Source organism: Canis lupus, chromosome 21, assembly GCF_003254725.2.
Source record: "Canis lupus dingo isolate Sandy chromosome 21, ASM325472v2, whole genome shotgun sequence".
In the NCBI taxonomy this organism is placed as follows: Eukaryota; Metazoa; Chordata; class Mammalia; order Carnivora; family Canidae; genus Canis; species Canis lupus.
This window is the reverse complement of record NC_064263.1, coordinates 18,332,394-18,351,677: the sequence shown is the minus strand read 5'-3', so window position 1 is coordinate 18,351,677 and position 19,284 is coordinate 18,332,394. Positions and strand designations below refer to the sequence as shown.

Below are 19,284 nucleotides of genomic sequence, written 5' to 3'. Positions count from 1 at the left end.
TTATTTCCACTTTGTGAGTTGCCACCTGAAATCTACTTTGTCTAATATATCTACTGCAGCTGTTTTTCTTAGTGGTAGCATGACAAGCTTTTCTCTTTTTTTACTTTTAATTTATTTGTATTTTTATATTTAATGTATGTTACTTGTATTTGATATACAGTTTTTATCCAGCTTCACAATCTCTTTTAATTGGGGTGTTCAGTCCATTTATATTTAGTGAGATTATCAAAGTTGGTTTTAAATCTACCATTTTTTAAAAAATTATTTGTTCCATATATTGCTTGTAGCCTTGCTCCTCTTACTATGGCTTCCTTTGGATTAACTAAATATTTTTAATTACTCTTTAAAAAAATTTTTTTTAAAGATTTTATTTATTTACTCATGAGAGACACACAGAGAGAGAGGCAGAGACATAGGCAGAGGGAGAAGCAGGCTCCATGCTGGGAGCCGAACGTGGGACTCCCAGTACTCCAGGATCATGCCTGGAACTGAAGGCAGATGCTCAACCACTGAGCCACTCAGGCATCCTTTAATTACTCTTTACCTCAGTTTTTAGCTACACCTCTGTTTTATTATTTCAGTAATTACTTTAGAATTTATAACATATATCTTTGCTTATAGTCTATCTTCAAGTGCTATGATTATACTTCATATGTAAGAATCCATTGCTTCCCTCCTGCCCTTTCACTATTATTGTATATTTTACTTCCATGTACATTATAAAATTCACAATACATTGTTAATATATTTGTTTTCAATAATAATCTTTTAAATATATTCATTTTTTAAGATTTTTTTTTTTTATTTAGAGAGAGAAGCAGGCTCCATGGCTCCATGCTGGGAGCCTGACATGGGACTCCATCCCGGATCTCCAGGATCACACCCTGGGCTGAAGGTGGTGCTAAACCGCCGGGCTGCCCTTTTAAATATATTTAAATATGACTCTTTTTAAAATAAGTATTTACCCATGTAGTTACCATGTCTGGTATTTTGCATTACTTTTCGTGTGCCTGTGATTTTGTAAATGTATTTGACAACTGAGAACAGTGAAGCTAAGAGACATGAGATGACTTGACCATGGCCTCTGCTGAACAGGTGACATCGTTACTGTAACTTCAAGAACATATATGTCTGCCTTCACTGTCCATTGTTCTTTTCATTGTGCTGAACTTGTTTCTCATTTCCTACATATTCTATTTTCTACGCTTTTTTCAAAATTCAGCATCTGTCTTGAGCTTTAGATAAACAGTATGAGGAATTGCCAGTTTTGCATTACTTTTGAGTGCCATATCTGTAACAGTTTTTGACCATTCAGGGCAAATAATCTACCCACACATTAAATACAAGAAACTTGTTTTTTCAAGTCATGACAAAAAAAAAAGTTTAATGGTTGTAGTAGTTTTAGTGATACACATGACACAATTTCCCCATTTAATCAATCCCATCATTTAATCAATGATGTTTAGTATATTCACAGAGTTGTACAACCATCATTACAATCTAATTTTATACACTTCTTAGTGCCAAGAAAAACAACAACAAGAGCAAGGCATCCATCATCAGTCACTCCCTATTTCCTCCCAATTCTCTTCCTTCCTACTCTTAGGAAAACATTAATTTACTTTCTGTCCCTGTATAGTTGTCTATTTTGGATATTTCATATAAATGGAATTACCATTGAAATTGGTATTTTATGATCTTTTTGACTGGCTTATTTCACTAAGCATAATGCTTTCAATGTTCCTCCATGTTGTAGCATGTATCAGCATTTTATTTCTTTATATTACTGAATAATACTCCATTATATAAATATATCATATTGCTATAGCAAACATTTGTGTACAAAGTTTAGTACGGAGACATGTTTTTAATTATCTTGGGTATATAACTAGGAGTGAAGTTGCTAGAAGTCATATAACAATTTTTTTCTTTTTTTTAAGATTTTATTTATTTGAGAGAGCAAGAGGAGAAAGTGTACAGAGGGAGAAGCAGGCTCCCTGCTCAGAAGGGAGCCCAATGTAGGGCTTGATCCCAGGACCCTGAGATCACGACCTGAACCAAAAGCAGATGCTTAACAACTGAGTCATGCAGGTACTCCCAACAGTTCTATGGTTAATATTTTGAAGACAAGCCAAAGTTTTTTCCAAAGTGGTATGAGGATTCTAGTTTGTACATATCCTTGCTAACACTTATTACTATCCTTACTTTTTATTATAGTCATTCTGGTGGGTGTGGAGCAACACCACATTGTTGTTTGGTTTGCATTTCCCTATTGGGTAATGTTGTGCATTTTACCAGTTGCTTATTTTTCATTTGTACACATCTTTGGAGAAATGGCTACTCATATATTTGCCCATTTTTACTAGTTGTTATTATTATTATTATTTTATTATTTATTATTGAGTTGTAACAGTCATTTGTATATTCCAAACACAAGACTCTTGCCACATAATTTCCAAATATTTTCTCTAATTCAGTGGGTTTTCATTTTATGGGTATTGTGATTTTGTGAAGTTCAATCTATCTGTTTTACTTCTTTTGTCACTTGTACTTTTGGTGTCATATCCAACACTGCTTAGCAAACAATTTACAACAACCATTGAGCTCTTGGGTCATCCATAAAAAAAAAAAAAAAAAAAAAAACAAAAAAATACATGACTCTTACTTGCATGTAGTTTGTTTAGTTGGTGAGACATGCATTTATTCCCATTTACACACAAAATATATAATTGCAAGCTAGTTAGTTATGTGAAAATAAAAAATAACCAGCAGCTATGAGGAAATATAACAAGAGACTAGAAGTGTGTATAGGTGTGTGTGTGTGTGTGTGTGTGTGTGTGTGTGTGTTTGCTTCAGGAGAAAGTTATAAAGGGAATATTTCCTGATTAAACAATTTTTGAATTGAAACTTCTAAGACCTAAAAGAGAAAGAGTAATGTAGGAAGCTTTCTATACAGAAAGGCATGTTGCCAACTGAAATTGGGCAGTACTGAGTTGCAGAGGGAACAGGGCTGAGACGATCATGAGAAAAAACTGTAGAAGTAAGCAGGGATAATAGATTTATAGATCATGTTAAAGACTTTAGTATTTTCCCTAAAATCAATGTGGAGTAACTGAAGGATGAGTCACTTTGGCTGCAGTATGTAAAAGAGATTTTGAAGAGCATTAGGACCAATGAGGCAAGGGTTTAGGAAGCAATAGCAATCCATTCAGGCAAAAGATGATGGTGACAAGGAGTATGACAATACCAGTGGAGGTGGAAAGAAGTAAAGAAATTGAGGAGATATTTACTTAGAAAAATGATAAAATTGCCCTTGGATAGGATATGTGAGGTACAGTGGTTTATTACTACCTTTTTACTAAAATGAAGGTGTCCTTTGAGTCTTGAGTCTTAAAGTTAGCTTCTCAGTTTCCCAAATATTTAACTGTCCCTCGATAAGACTGAGTATCTGAATTTCTTGCTTTATTCTGCTTCCAAATCTGATCTCATTAACTTGTGAATCTGGTCTTTTCTCCTTTTTTTTTATTATTAGTTTTTTTTTTTTATTTTAATTCCAGTATAGTTGACATACAGTGTTATATTAGTTTCAGGTATATGATATAGTGATTCAGCAATTCCATACATCACCCAGTGCTCATCACAAGTGACTCCTTAATCACCATTACTTATTTCACACACCCCCAATACTTGTTCCCTTCTGGTAACCATCAGTTTGTTCTCTATAGTTAAGAGTCTGTTTCTTGCTTTCTCGGTCTTGCTCTCCCCATTTTTCCCTTTGCCCATTTGTTTTATTTCTTAAATTCCACATGAGCGAGCTCCTATGATATTTGTCTTTCTATGAATTATTTAGCTTGGCATTATACTCTCTAACTTCATCCATTCTCCTATATAGAGACTCCATACGAACTACACATCAGATACAATCCTTGATACAGGTTCCCAAGTACTAATTTTGTATACATACTTTTCTGCTAAATTCTGTGCATTTATCTCTTTAGACTATTTTTCTTCTGGTAGCCATTGGTACAACCTGTCCAACCAAGTTCAATCTTCCAGAACATTACCAGATACTAGATTATATGGCTGGCATGTTTATAGGCAAAATCCTAGAACATGGAGCAGGCAAAGAGAATTTTCCTCTCCACACATTGAAAACCAGTCTCAAGTAGAGATAAGCAAGGCCTGTAATTGACAAGTAATCTTAAGAGCTCTAGAACTGATATGTTTACACAATACAAACATCCTCTGAATTCACAATACTTATTCATCCTCTATTTTCCCAATCAGACCACCCATTCACCACACCCTTTGTGGAACACAATAAAATATCTAATGTCTCTTTCAGATAAAAAAATGGATGAATTTCTTGAAGCTTTAGGGAACATGACATATAATTACCCTCTCCTATAATTTCCTATATTACAACTCTGAAGTTTGGAATGCATATCCCTATAATTACTTCTATATGTAATTACATTTACATAATACTTACATGATTTTATTTACATAAAGAGGTAATGATTCATTTTTCAGAAACTTTTTATATGTCCCAAGCAGGACACATTGGAGCTATATTATTTCTTACATGGAATACTATGAAAAAAAAAAAGAATATACACATACATTAGCTTGTTGTTAGGCAAGTTTATAAAAATTGGAGGATTGATATTCAAATAGATGTAAGAATGAAGAAGAGTAGAAAAGGCATTCTCTTGTGTCAGAGTGACAAAATACTGTCTCAATAAAGAGATATATTACATCTTAAGTATAATCAACATTAAAGCACTCTGTAATGATGAAGAGATTGAATGCATGGATTTTCCCCCTGGAGTTGTAGCTATTCCACCCCAGATGCATGTAGCACCCAGTGGGTTTCAATGCATAATGGGAAGATTTAAAGCTTTGGAGCCATTTATATCTGGATTCAAATCCTATCTCTGAAACTTCCAGTTGAATGATCTTAGACTAGTTGTTTAATCTTTCTGAGTCTCTTTTTTTCCATCAAAGTTCAGACAATCATACATATACTCCAGAATGCTCCTTAAAGATTAAGTAACTAATAGAAATCAAAGAGTTTGTTGCATAAGGTAGGCAATCAACAAAATGTCATTCCTGTCTTTCAATTATTTTCCTTAGAGAATTTTATGTATCTCCATAGTGGCTTTTGCCTGTTAGTAGTTAAGCCAGGTAATTAAGATTAATTTACAGATGGAACTAATTTCCAAATAATTTCTTTAATATAGAAGTTTTCTTTTCTTTTTTTTTTTTAAAGATTTTATTTATTTATTCATGAGAGACACAGAGAGAGAGAGAGAGAGAGAGGCAGAGACACAGGCAGAGGGACAAGCAGGCTCCATGCAGGGAGCCCGACGTGGGACTCGATGCCCGGTCTCCAGGATCACGCCCTAGGCCGAAGGCAGTGCTAAACTGCTGAGCTACCCGGGCTGCCCATAGTATAGAAATTTTCAAATTCTAATGAATATCAGAATCCCCTGGAGGGCTTGTCAAACCATTAGTTCCCAGACCCCATCATCAGAATGTTTGATTTAGGTGGTTTGAGTAGGCCCATGAGTTTGTATTTTTCAAAAGTTATGCTGGGGCACCTAGGTGGCACAGTCAGGTAAGCCTCTGACTCTTGGTTTCAGCTCAGGCTATGTTCTAATGTTTGTGAGATCAAGTCCTGCATGGGGCTCCACCTTCAGTGCAGAGACTGCTTGAGTTTCTCTCTCCCTCTCTCTCTGTCCCTCCCTGCCTCAAATAAATAAATCTTTAAATACATTTTTTATAAAAGTTATGTTGATGTTGCTGGTTGAGGACCACACTTTGAGAACTGATACTATATGTTCAACCATTAAAATGATGATTGGCAAAAAGAAAAAGAGAGGAAAGGCCACATTTCCCACAGTGATATTTACTCTATCCTAAACTATAAATATATTCATTATAAGAGTCAACATGATCCTGTAGATGGGGAGTCAGTACAACCAGATACGTCCCTCTCTCAGCATATGACCTAGGGCATGTCACTTCATTAAATTTGGCTCCAGTTTCTCCAACTTAAAATTTAAAGGACTAGAGTAGGTCAATGTCTTTCTTTTATTTATTTATTTATTTTTAAAACTGTGTTCTTTAAGCATGTGGGGAGGAAGTCTTCAGAATAAACCCAGGGATGCATTGGTGGTAGAGTTGAACAGACAAGAATTTGAGCTTTTCCTATCCCCAAGTAGATCAGCTCTTCTTATATAACTTTTATATATAGTATAGATTCACATAAAACAAAACAGAAAAAAAAATCAAATAAAAATTCAAACAAATAATCCAGTCTGAGAAAAACTTTGTGGTAGATCATATCTGTGATCACTTTTACATTAGTTTTCACAGATATTAAGCTCCATATATAGAACACTCTGTACTTCCAGTTTTCTGTACTTATAATGATAATCAATAGTGATAAAACCCAAGACACTGCAAATCTTCAAACTTCAAGCTATCTTCAGGGTACTTTTTAGTGTTAATATTTTTTCTATCTAATTATTTGAAAACAGATAAGCCATCCTTATTCCCTGTGATGACACTATTAATCAATATATCCATACACTACTCTGATTAATAGTCCAGGCAATTCCATGATACAGTTAACAGTTCTGAGTGTTTCCTCTGTGCTACATAGTATACTAAGAGCTTAAAATGTATTACCTATTTCAATCTTTGGAAAAACCGTTTTAAATGATATCATTATTCCCTATCAGTTACAAATGTAGCATCTGTAGCAAAGAGTCACAGCTGGTAAAAGATGAGGACAGATATAATTCTAAATCTACTTGTCTCTAAAGTTTATGCTCTATTTATGCTAGAAAAAGATCAAATACTCAAGTAGTTATCAAATGTGTCAATCGAAACATGTAAATAAATCTCTAATACAAAAAATAATTTAAAAGAACAAAGATACTATATCCCTATGTGAGAGGAGCCCTTTCATACAGTGAATAAAAAGGAGGATTTAAATGGTTTGCCCAGAATCATAGAGGCCGTCTCATGTATCATAAAAATCATTACTTTATTTTATTATTTATTTGATTTTTCAAAGTTTGCAAATGTTAACTGAAAGGCTTATGGTTAAGATAATGTAATTAAAACAAACAAAAGCACAAGTTGCCTAAATGCCATAGTCAAACGTAGTAACACTTTTGAGTTGGAAGTATGGTAAGATTTTGAAGTAGGGAAGGAAAACATGAAACACTGAAAACCACCATAGAGCCACCTTCTTGAACTAATAACCTCTTAATCATGGGTACTGACTCCAGAGATGCTTCATTTTAAACCTCTTAGTTCTATGTGAAGAAACCTTTAATGAAGATTAGCTCCATGGGCCATAATCTAAAGAGACCTAGAAAGTGATTTTGTATAATCTCTGAGCAGGTCAGTAGACAGAGGAACCCTTTTAATCCAAAGACAGTCACCCATCTTCTTATTAACTGTTCAAGCAATTTAGAAAAAAATTAGGGGCCACCCCAAATCACCTTGATCACTATGTCTACTCGAGTTAGAAATCAGACGATATCCCTCTTGAAGTGGTGGTAATTTGCACTGTAAATCAGGGTTTTATAGTTGATCCTGTTGCTCTTCCTTGGGATGTTAACTAACTAGGTGCCCTCCACCAAGTGGGCCTATTCATCTGTATTCTGTGGCTGTATACATTACCTGTTTGCAGCGAGTATTTGTGAAGGCTGTGAGAAGGGATAACCACAAACTTTATGTATAAGTTATAATACAGACAATCCCTGATGTAGGATGGTTTGAATTAGGATTTTTTTTTAACTTTAAGAAGGTGTACAAGTAATACACATCCAGTAGAAACCATATTTTGAATTTTGATCTTTTCCTAGGCTAGTGACATGTGTTATGATATTCTCTCAAGATGTTACATAATGGCAGTGAGCTCGGGCTCCCAGTTGGCCCCAAGATCACCAGGTACACAACTAACACATTTACACCATCCTATACCCATATAACTATTCCACTTTCCACTTTCACCACAGTATGAAATAGGTTACATAAGGCATTCAACACTTTATTATAAAATAGATTTTGTGTTGGATGATTTTCCCTTACTGTAAATGTTCTGAGCATGTTTATGAGTGCATTAGGTTAGATGTGTTAAATTTATTTTCAACTTAAAGATATTTTCAACATATAATGGATTTATCCAGACATAACATCATGGTAAGTAGAGGAAGATTTGCACTTTTTACATATAAATGAAAACAGGAATCATCTTGGTCTCAATTATTTCAATTGAGAAATTAAATTTAGTTCATTGACACATACATTATGTATTTTTTAAAAAATTTTCTCATGGCCTCATAATTTAGAAATCCCAGTGAAAAATATTAACTAAGGAATATCCTTAGAAACAGGAGATAAACATTATCAATATCAGATAAATTAGATTTCTATTATGTAATCTTCCTATTTTGCCAATTAAATGTCATAAGCAACTGAATCTTACAGAATTTTCCATCAAAAGGCAGAGATACATCTAATAGTAACAAAAATAATAATACACTATAATAATACACTAACAAATAATGTAATCCATTCATAGGCTCTTCTAATCCTTTGTTAATATACTGATGGCACTGATGCACCCAGCATGAAATTCTGAGTTTTCTGTTTTCCATTTCCATTTCTCCTAGTCTCTGTCAAAATCACCATCCATTTAGGCAAATAATATTTCATGTTACTAGCATATTAGAGTTCTGTGTCTATTCTCCAGAGTAGACAGTATTGTTTCCAAACACCAGCTATTTTGTAGGTCATAGATCTTTAAAACTTTGACTGGTACCTGATTTCTACTACACAAAAATTTGTATTCTGCCATCTTGAAAAATGCATGCAAAGACTGTGAATATTCAGTTTAATTTGTGGTTTTAACCCCTACATTTTCACATTCAAGCGAAACATCTGTCCTACTAATCATTGTTACTTTCATTTCAACAGACAATGCATTCAAATACTGATTAGAATAAGATGCTGCAAGCTTCCAGTGCATATCAAACAGAAGAACAATGAACACCCAGATTACATTAGAAGGACTGTGACTAAAGACATTTAGACAGAATATGTGTTGATAGGGTAATTATTAGGTGGAGTAAATTGCAATGTAGAAGCTTTAACAAGTACTTGTATAAATAGTTTCTTTTCCACAAAAGAGATCTTGTAGTACAGAAAAAAATGGTCCCTACTTCTAGTAATTTCTAAAATCAATTGCCTCAAGTTCTATTGTAAGAATATTTTTGAAGTTTCACTGTGATGTGTAGTATATGGATTTAATTTTGAGTAGGTACTTTTTGGTACCGGAAGCCATACCTGATTCAGTGATTTCTTCTTCACCACGTGCAGTGAGAATCGACAGAGAATTGATGCGATAAGACAGCTACCTGGAGTGACCTAAAATGAAAAAAGGCATTTTGAAATTAGGGAAAGAAACCTGCAAACTTCAGTAATGATGGCTTCATAATAGGATGTTTTCCAGTCATTCAGCATTTACAGTGTATGCACTGGGTACTGAGTCCAGTTAACTGCGGGCATGGAAATGCAAAAAGAGAGAATCTAAAAACCTAGCTTTAATGCCACTAAATATTTGTGATGTGAATCACAATATATTTGAGCAATTAAAAATAAAAATTCTTTCTGTAGATGAGTTCATAAATTATTTGGGAAGGGAAAATATCACATGAAAATGATCTACTAATTATAGTATTCAAATTAACAAGTCTGAATTATTTCATATAAACTTTATTTTTTATACAAAATTTCTACAAATAAGTTTTGAACTGAAGATGCAATTGAAAGCAAAATGTGAATAGGATGAAAATAACAGCTTCCCAGAAGATGGATTACTTCTGGAGAACTTAAAGGAACCACCGAGGTCATAAATGTTTAACCCTAATTCTAGAGAACAGATGGCCCCTGGAAGAGAAGACATTATAGAAACATACATGCACACAACATAGATACTCACATACATGTAAACATACATATATATATACATACATATATGTCTAGAGATATGTAAGTTGCTATTAATGGTGTGATATTATGAATGCTATTAGTTTTAGATAGAAATCTGTTACCCTAATTAAAATCCACATTCTATGGTGTTCACTTGGCATCATATCAAAAAGATCAGAGTCAACTACAAGGGGTTCTTTTATACATCTCCATCTTCACCTGAGACTTTGATAATTACCTGATGAATGTCAAAAATAAATTTGCATTGGGGCATGTAAGTGGCTCAGTCAGTTAAGCATCTGACTTTGGCTCAGGTCATGATCCCAGAGTCCTGGGATCAAGCCCCACATCAGGCTCCCTGCCTGGTGGAAGCCTGCTTCTCCTTCTCCCTTTTCCATTCCCTCTGCCACTCTCCCTGCTTGTGGTCTCTCACTCTCTCTCAAGTAAATAAATATTTTTTAAAAAATTTGCATGGTGAAATTAGTGGATTATTGATTAGCAAAATGACCATTTGAGGTACAAATATACTATGAATGCATAGAACTGAGAATTATGAGATCTCTTTATGTTAGATATGTCTTTAAGAAGCCTATTAAGAAAGTTTATCTTTCCAAAATCTCCTATTTTAATATTGCTATTTCCACAGTAACTGGGAATAAGTTAATGAACACCACTTACAGTAGTGTCAAGCTTAGGTCTTCTATTGTTATCAATTACATTGACCATTACCTATGGGTAGGTACAAGAAAGTTCACCAAAGGTGATAGCAAACAAAAGATATGGCTAGACAATGGTAACATGAATCAATAAAAATATGAGCCAACGGAATCAAAATCTTACGTTTTGTTGTCTATTGGATCTGTAGTTAACAAAATTACTGATAAACAGAGAGTATTTAAGCAAACTTAATGAGTGATAAACACTAGTATGTGACAGTATTCAGACATGTATACTACATGTGTCCAAATAGCTGAAAATGTTTCGCATCATCTTTCAATTATCTATGATAATGATTCTATATAAGTCATAGAATATTTATAATTAGTCATAGCATTATATTTATAATTATAATTCTGCCAACTATAAACACAGCCATCTCAAGAGAGGTGGCTTCAGTGGAGGCCCCTTGTTCTGATGTGACTTGTTGCCATTTTTCAAGTTTGATAACTGAAGTCGTTCAAAATGAACTGCTCTGCAAGACAGAGAAGAATTTGAAGATGCCAGGATATCTGAGTGACAGGCTGAACAAGAAGAGGGAAAGGGATAGCAGTAGTGAAAAAAAAAGAAGGAAGGAATCAATGAGATTAATAGTCATGACCACAAACTTCCAAATTTTCAGTAAAGCAAGCAAAACTCCCAACTAATGTGATGGATATATTTTATGGAAATCACTAAAAGGAATTCATTGAAGATGGGGCTGTCACAGTATAGGGCAGTGTAAGCTCCCTGACAATTAGCATCCTTCTTAAAGAAGGGCTTTTAAATTTTATAGGCTATGAAATCCCAGAGTAGTGTTCAAGGAAATTTTGTAGAGATAAAGAACCTCATTAAACATGAAAAAATGTATATTTTAAAACAGTATATATTTTAAATGTATATTATAAAACAGTATTATCTATGCAAAGGAAAAGATTCACACAAATCTCAGTGTGGTAGACTGAATGACAACTCACTCCCTTAAAGATGTCCACATCCTAATTTCCAGAACTTGTGAATGTCCCCTTACACAACAAAGGGGACTCTGTAGATGTGGTTAAAGATGTAAAGATGGAGATATTATCCTGGATCATCTGGGTGGGCTCAAAGTAACCACAAAGATCTTTATAACTGTAAGTTGGGAGGCAAGAAGAAAAGAGAATTTGAAGACGTGAAGATGAAGGAAGGGGCTATGAGCAAACCATGTTGGTAGCCTCTGGAAATTGGAAAAGGCAAGGAGATGGATACCTCATAAAGCCTCCAGAAGAAATGCAACCTGGCTAACACTGATTATAGCTTAAAAAGACCTCCAAAATGCAGGATACTAAATTTGTGTTGTTTTAAGCCATTAAATTTGCCACAAATTGTTACAGCAACACTAAGAAACTAACACACTCACATTAGTAAATTTTGACTGACTAGGAATCAGATCCACAAGTTTTCAAGACATGGCAAAATAGTAAGAAAGGCTATTGCTAAGGCATAGATGGAAAGGAAGATTAAAACCACTGAACTACACATTTTAAAAGGTGAACTTTAGGATGCCTGGGTGGCTCAGTCAGTTGAGTAGCCAACTTTTGGTTTTGGCTCAGGTCATGATCTCAAGGTCCTGGGATCAAGCCCTAAGTCAGGCTCTGCACTCAGTGGGGAATCTGTTGGTGGATTTTCTCTCTCCCTCTGCCTCTTCCTCTGCTCATGCTCTCATGCACTCTCCCTCGATTTCTCTCTCTCTCTCTCTCAAATAAATTAATCTTTAAAAAATAAATAAATAAAATAAAATGGTGAACTATATCTCAGCAAAATCAATTTATAATCATTCAGTAATTTGCCTGAATAAAGATTACAAAATAATAGACAAGTTTTGCTTTAACCTATTGTTTGACTGTTTTAATATAACAGTGATACACATTCCTATTTTTCTGAAAATGAGATTATGATGATGATGATGGTGGTGGTGATGATGACATTAATGATGGTGTTAAGAATTTTGATGAAGATGACAACCAGCTTGCTTATTGTCCAGTCTAGTTCAGGCCCTTTAAGGGTGTCTTCCCACCCTAAAGAACTATAATAAACTAATAAGACAAATATTATATCCATCATGCATTGACCTGATTCTGATCCACTAGCTTTACCCCCTTAGCATTATTCCTTACTTCTTTTTCGACCATCTCCTTTCTTATAGATTTCCACCCAGCTTAAACTCAGTCTAAGGTATTTTTGATCAACTACCCTGAACATTGCTTCACCTCTATTCCAGGGTGACTATGTAAGCTGCCTTGCAAGAGGGCATCCAGTGTCTGGACTCTCTCTTTCTCTATATCGAGATACGGCTGGCCAGTCCACCCCTAAACTGAGAGGAGGATTATGCATCATTATCACCAGAGTACTGGGCATGATTAGAAAGAAAAATGGAATCATGAATGAAGTAGATAGGTCAAGTTGGTGGCGGGAAGGGACAGTATTTGGCAGTGCACACTTGAAGAGAGCAAAGAGCTTGGACCATATCATGGGAAGATGTAAGCTCAGATGATGAGAGTTAATTAGCTACTATGTCCTGCAACTAAGAGTACTATCCTAGATATTAAGGAAAATAGGAGAAAAATAAAACCTGGCTAAGCTTATTGATTTCTTGTTTAAGAGTACTGAATGCAATTCATTAATAAATATTCCCCTCAGGAATCCATTATGAAGATGCATCACAATAAAACAAAGACATCTGAGTCTTCATTAGGATCAACTGTAAAGATTTTTATGAAGCTTGCTTCTTAGATTCACAATTAAGATGATGCGGTCAATAGAAAGCCTAGGAAAATATTTCAAATTTTCTGAGGTATTATGTTTACTTTTATTTGTTTTTAGGTGGTTGACATCTTTATTGCTTTGAAGGTAAGGGGCAAGGACTCAGAAGCTCTTGGTGAGGCAGTGCCTTCCTCCTCACCATCACAAATTTCTGGCTAGGCAGGATGGTGCTGGCTCTGCAAATGCCAGCTATGTGCAGATCTGAGCTGTACTTGTTCTTGCAGATCATGTGCCTGATACTGCTGAGGATGGCCTGGGCATTCTTGCTAATAGTGGTCCACACATAGGAAGTGGTGGGGTTTGCTGGTCAGATTTCCAATTAATGACTACCACTACACATTGGCCATAGGCTGGCAGCTCCATGCCCATAGTCTTGCAGTGAATCAGCTTTTCGTGGCAGAAGGAGTTGCAAGCTTCAGATTATGTGATTCTGTGCTGTATGTCTGTTTGTTCTTCTTGACCAGGAAGTTGGAGCTGTTCTGCATTATCATCCATCCATTGCAAGTGGGCGGACATGGCTAAAACTCCTCTCACAGTAAAGAGGGAAAGAGCTGTTTATTTTTAAGCTGGCATTTAGTGATTGTGATGGACCAAGCATTGTGATAATCACCTTTCGTGAATCATACGATGTAATCATCATAACAAATCCAAACAGTTGGTTTACCTATTCTGTTTTATACCTGAGAAAACTAAAGATCAAAAAACATTAAATAACTTTACCCAATTAGTAAACACAGATAACTTGACTCAGTTCTACGTCTGTTTCACCATAAACTTGTGCTTTAAATTTCTTTGATATATAACCTATATACTTTTTAATACAAATGGTGTACTGAATCTACCACCACCATAATTTCAGCTTTAAAAAATAATTTGGATATTTTTTCTTTACATATTGCCTAAGGCAGATTATGTGGAGCACAAAGCAAAATATCTTAACAATTTTTACCGTATTTACTGCTTCATCTTTTCATTTGAAGATACACACTAGAGAAAATGGCTGAATTTTCTCCTTAAGAGAGCTCTTACATTCTTTCAGAATTTTGTTACTCTTGTAAAGGATTATCTTAATTTCAATGAACAAATGGAAGAACTACTGGCAAATCACTAATGGAAACTTTTATCAGATACTCAGTTAAGTCATTAAGACTTAAAATATATTGAAAAGTGTTACCTTGGTAAAGAGAATTATCCAGAATTACACAAAGCTATAACAAATTCTGCAACTTGACTGCATACTAGAAAAGGGATTCAAGATATTAAGAAACACATCAGGTTCAGAGATCTATAATTAATCTTGTCAACGGATATGGCAGGACAGATTCCTATTTAAACGTGCATCTTGATGAGACTTTTCCCTCATTTACTGTATCAGTACAGGGCACATTGGAGACCCAAGGGATCTAAACCCATTACAGTGGTTTTTATAGTCTAGTTCATGCTCATTGCATGCCCTACCTTGTACTTGGCGGCATTAAATATTTAACTAACTGTGACCATGATGTTGTTGAGAAACCAGCAGCTTTTAGTGCATCCTTTATACACACTGTTGAAGAATAAATATAAAACTAAAAACTCTCTAAGACTCCAGGTAGGATAAATGGTCAGGAGATAACATAATCTGTGTTTCGTTCCTGTAACTGAATTGTACTAGAAAGCTTTCTAAATATATGTATGCATCACATTCTATAGCAGCTAGTCAAAGAATCATAAGCAATAATTCCATCATTTAGTTTTAACATATAAATCAATGTGAATAAGAAAGCATGCTTCTATACCTTCAAACTATACTAGAGAAGGTAAATTACTTTGGAAACTGAGAGATGAATTAAATTATTAACAGAAGAAACAGTGGTAGATCAATGAAGATGGAGATCTCTCCTCTTAGCTCAACAAATGAGTGAACTGTGGAGTTTTATTTTGATCAAATTTATTCCCCATTATTCCCCTTTTGGGGAAAAAAAGTTTTTTAAAAAGAATAAAGAATGAAGTTAATTTTTAGTCTTACTCATATGCTTTATAGTAGTTATAGTTCCTTTTTTTAGAAGTTTCTGTTATTAACCATAATTTAGCAGCATGCCACTTTAGGTTGTGATACGGCATGCATTTTATACACTTACATAATTAATGGAACAATAAAGTTAATGGAAAATGAAGTGTTTCTTTTATTAGAATAATGCAAATGATACAAAGAAGAATGATTTATTTTCCATCTAATTCTTAACCTCCTGAATCAAAGTAATTTATAATCTGCATGGTGTTAGATAGGTGGAATATGATCTATTCTATGTATTAGAATAGTGGACAATAAAATAAACAAACAAAAATGTCATTAGTAGGTAAAAAGTCTTACTGGATCCAATTAGAAAGACTCTAATATTCTATATAGAAAGCTCCCTGACTTAAAGGAAATAGAATTAATTTTAAATAACTGTTAAAGGACCCATTTTAAACCATTTTCATTTGATTTAAGTCACCAAGCATTAATTTTCTTCATACTTTATTGATTTTTAAATATTTATTTATTTATTTATTTATTTATTTATTTATTTATTCATGATAGACACAGAGATTGAGAGAGAGGCAGAGACACAGGAGCAGGGAGAAGCAGGCTCCATGCCGGGAGCCCGACGTGGGACTTGATCCCGGGACTCCAGGATCACGGCCTGGGCCAAAGGCAGGCGCTAAACTGCTGAGCCACCCAGGGATCCCCCTTTATTGATTTTTAATATTATATTATATACTTATTGCTCTACTTGTTGACTATTTTCTCCACTAGAATGAAAAGTGAGAAATGACCAAAGACCACCCCATGCCTACCATGCAAACAACAAACAGTAATTATTGTTTTTCTCTAGGCACATTGATCCATGGGTCTCTGGACACTTGGGGAGTAAGGGAATAATGGGCATTTATCTGAAAGGTTTGAGAAGTTTTCATAGAGTAGTGTACAATTCTATGTCTTTTCTTATTCAAAGTTATTCTATTTCCCTTTCTACCATAATCTCTTTACAATGTCCCGTCCACTTACTGATTTATACCCTATTCATACTGAAGTGTTTCCATTTCCTAGAATATATCACATGCCTCACTTGTCTCTGGTCCTTTGCATCTAACCTCCATCTATCAGGGTAAGTGTTTTCCTTCAATCATGTTTAAGGTCATTTTGGTGTTATCTCTTTTGAAAAGTCTTCCCCAAGTCTCTAAATCTGCATTTGATGCTCCTGTTATGTGATCCCATATTATCATGGATTTCCCATCCCACATTTACTATTCCTACTTCAGTTGTAACTGTTTTGACTTCTTCAACAGACCAGAAGCTCACTAAAGGTAGAGCCCACAAAATGTTTCTTCATCATTGTGTCTCCATATATTTATTTAGGTCCCTAATAGAAATGTATGTATATATTTATGTGTATATGTACATGTATAGTGGTAAGGAATTTGTGCTTTTTCCAGTGGTAAATGGGACTATCACTTGTCATAGGAAATATTACCATTAATATTCTATGCAAACTGTAAAATGTCAAATTATTTTCAAAATACTTATAAAGAAAAGAAAAGAAATCTATTCATGAAAAATTTCCACTTTATGACAGGTTCTGGCAATTGAGAGGCCGGGTTTTGGTCACCTAGAGAACTCAGGTATAGAGGTTACCATGACCACTTTGGATCCATAGGCTGAGCTGATCTGAGTTTTCATAACACTGGCTCTATGACATAAAAGCTGGTGGCTGTTACAGATTTTCACTGAGGGGAGATAAAATGTGTGCAGTGGCTAAGATGGTCTGAAATAGTAATAGGAAGACCCTAACGTGTTTTTGTTACATTACAATAACGATTCGATATTTGTCCAATGATGATTCTATTTTCTTGCAGAGACATTTAATTATTCTATAAAACATCCCTCCACCATCATATAACCACTTTGTTCTTACTCATCAGCATTTGTATACAGTTCTATGGCTCTCAGCAGCCCTTTTCTTCCTATGAGGTGTTCTAGTCTGTGCTGCTATATAACTTGAACTTCCACAGTCTCCTCTTTCTGTGAGAAATATCTTATAGATAAATGTGCACTTGTGTCACTTATCACACCTTATGTACCTGGAAACTGAGATCTGAATCACTATGCCACACAATTATGATAGTAATTACAAGTAAAGAAACAGGCAACTGCTGGTACAATAGAAGGTGTACGACCTAATGTATATGAATTATGACATGGAGAGGAGTATGACCCAACCTTTTCTGTTTTAATGATCATTAATCGTGTTTTCACTTTTATATCACTTTTACATGTGATATTCTTTGAAGCACAGGATTTTGACCAGTGACAATCAATCAATAAGCTGTGACTGATCTTGGATGAGGAGGGTACCCTTCTGTCTGAGATAGAAACCAATGTGAAAGGAACCCTTATTTTTGAAAACCTACAAAGTTGTCATATACTGAGATTCTTTTTGATATGTATTATTGACACAAGCCTGAGAGGTAGGTACTACCATCCCAGTTTTATAAATGTGGAATCTGAGGTTTAAGTGGAGTCAGAGAACAGCCAGGGAAGGAATCTAGAACTTGGGTCCAGTTATCCTGGAATTCAAAGTCTAGGTAACTGGGGATCAGTAGTGCAGCCAAAGTTATAATTATGGATCAAGGTGCACCATTTCTTCTAAACTGAGATCTCTAGAAGTGCCTCAAAACAGCTGATGAAAACAACAGATATTATTCCTAAGGAAAAAATATTCATTTTTATATATTATTTTAGAGAATTCATGGACTCTGAAATTTATCAACAGATACCTAGATCTTATAATAAAGACTATCTATAGGGAAGAAACCCAGTCTTATTAAACTTTGCTTTCCCCTTGGTATATAAGATCCCTGCCAAGCACAAAATTGGTGATAAAGACTGCTGAATGGAATAAATGAACTAAAGAATGAATGAATACAAAATATCTTCTATAGTCATTGTTGCTAATTCATATCATGCCTATGTGGGTGTTTGGCTTTATTGCATGTCACTGTATCTCATGTTTTAATATTTATTGGACATCTATTAAATGTCAGGTCCTTATTCATCACTCCATGTGCATTATTTAATGTAATCCTTACCATGGTCATCAATTGCAGACATGCCTCATTTTATTGTGCTTGACTTTATTGTGCTTTGCAGACATTGCTTTTTTTTACTAAGTGCAGATTTGTGGCAAATCTGCTTTGAGCACATCTGTCAGCACCATTTTTTAAGCAATGTTTGTTCACTTAGTTTCTCTAGGTCACATTTTGGTAATTATTGCAATATTTCAAATTTTCTCATTATTATTGTATTTGTTATGGTGATCTATGATCACTGACTTCTGATGTTACCATTATAATTGTGTTAGGGCTCCAAAAATGGTGCCTATAAAAACCAGCAAACTTAATTGTAAACATTGTGTGTGTGCTGACTGCTCCATCAACCAGTTGCTCTACTTCTCTCTCCCTATCCTTGGGCCTTCCTGTTCCCTGAGATACAACATTTTGAAATTAAGCCAATTAATAACCCTACAATGACCTCTAAGTGTTCAAATGAAAAGAAGAGTCACACGTTTCTCTCCCTTTAAATCAAAAGCTAGGAAAAACTAAGCTTCCTAGTGAGGAAGGCACGCTAAACGCCAAGATAGGCCAAAAGCTAGGCCTCTTAGAGCAATCAGCCAAGTTCTGAATGCAAAGGAAAACTCCTCAAAGGAAATTAAAATTCAAAGTGTTACTCCAGTGAACATAGGAATGATA

The 19,284-nt window shown here is 34.8% G+C and overlaps 1 protein-coding gene and 1 pseudogene across 1 annotated transcript in view; both read right to left on the bottom strand.

The window, feature by feature from the left end:
* The window catches only part of TENM4 (teneurin transmembrane protein 4), a 2,722,049-nt gene that overhangs the window by 2,098,280 nt on the left and 604,485 nt on the right, over positions 1–19,284 (bottom strand). Inside the window, exon 5 of the mRNA XM_049099077.1 lies at positions 9,370–9,450. The gene's annotated coding sequence lies outside the window, so the exon portion shown is untranslated. The remainder of the gene's footprint in view (positions 1–9,369; positions 9,451–19,284) is intronic.
* LOC112641937 (60S ribosomal protein L28-like) lies at positions 13,586–14,028 on the bottom strand (annotated as a pseudogene).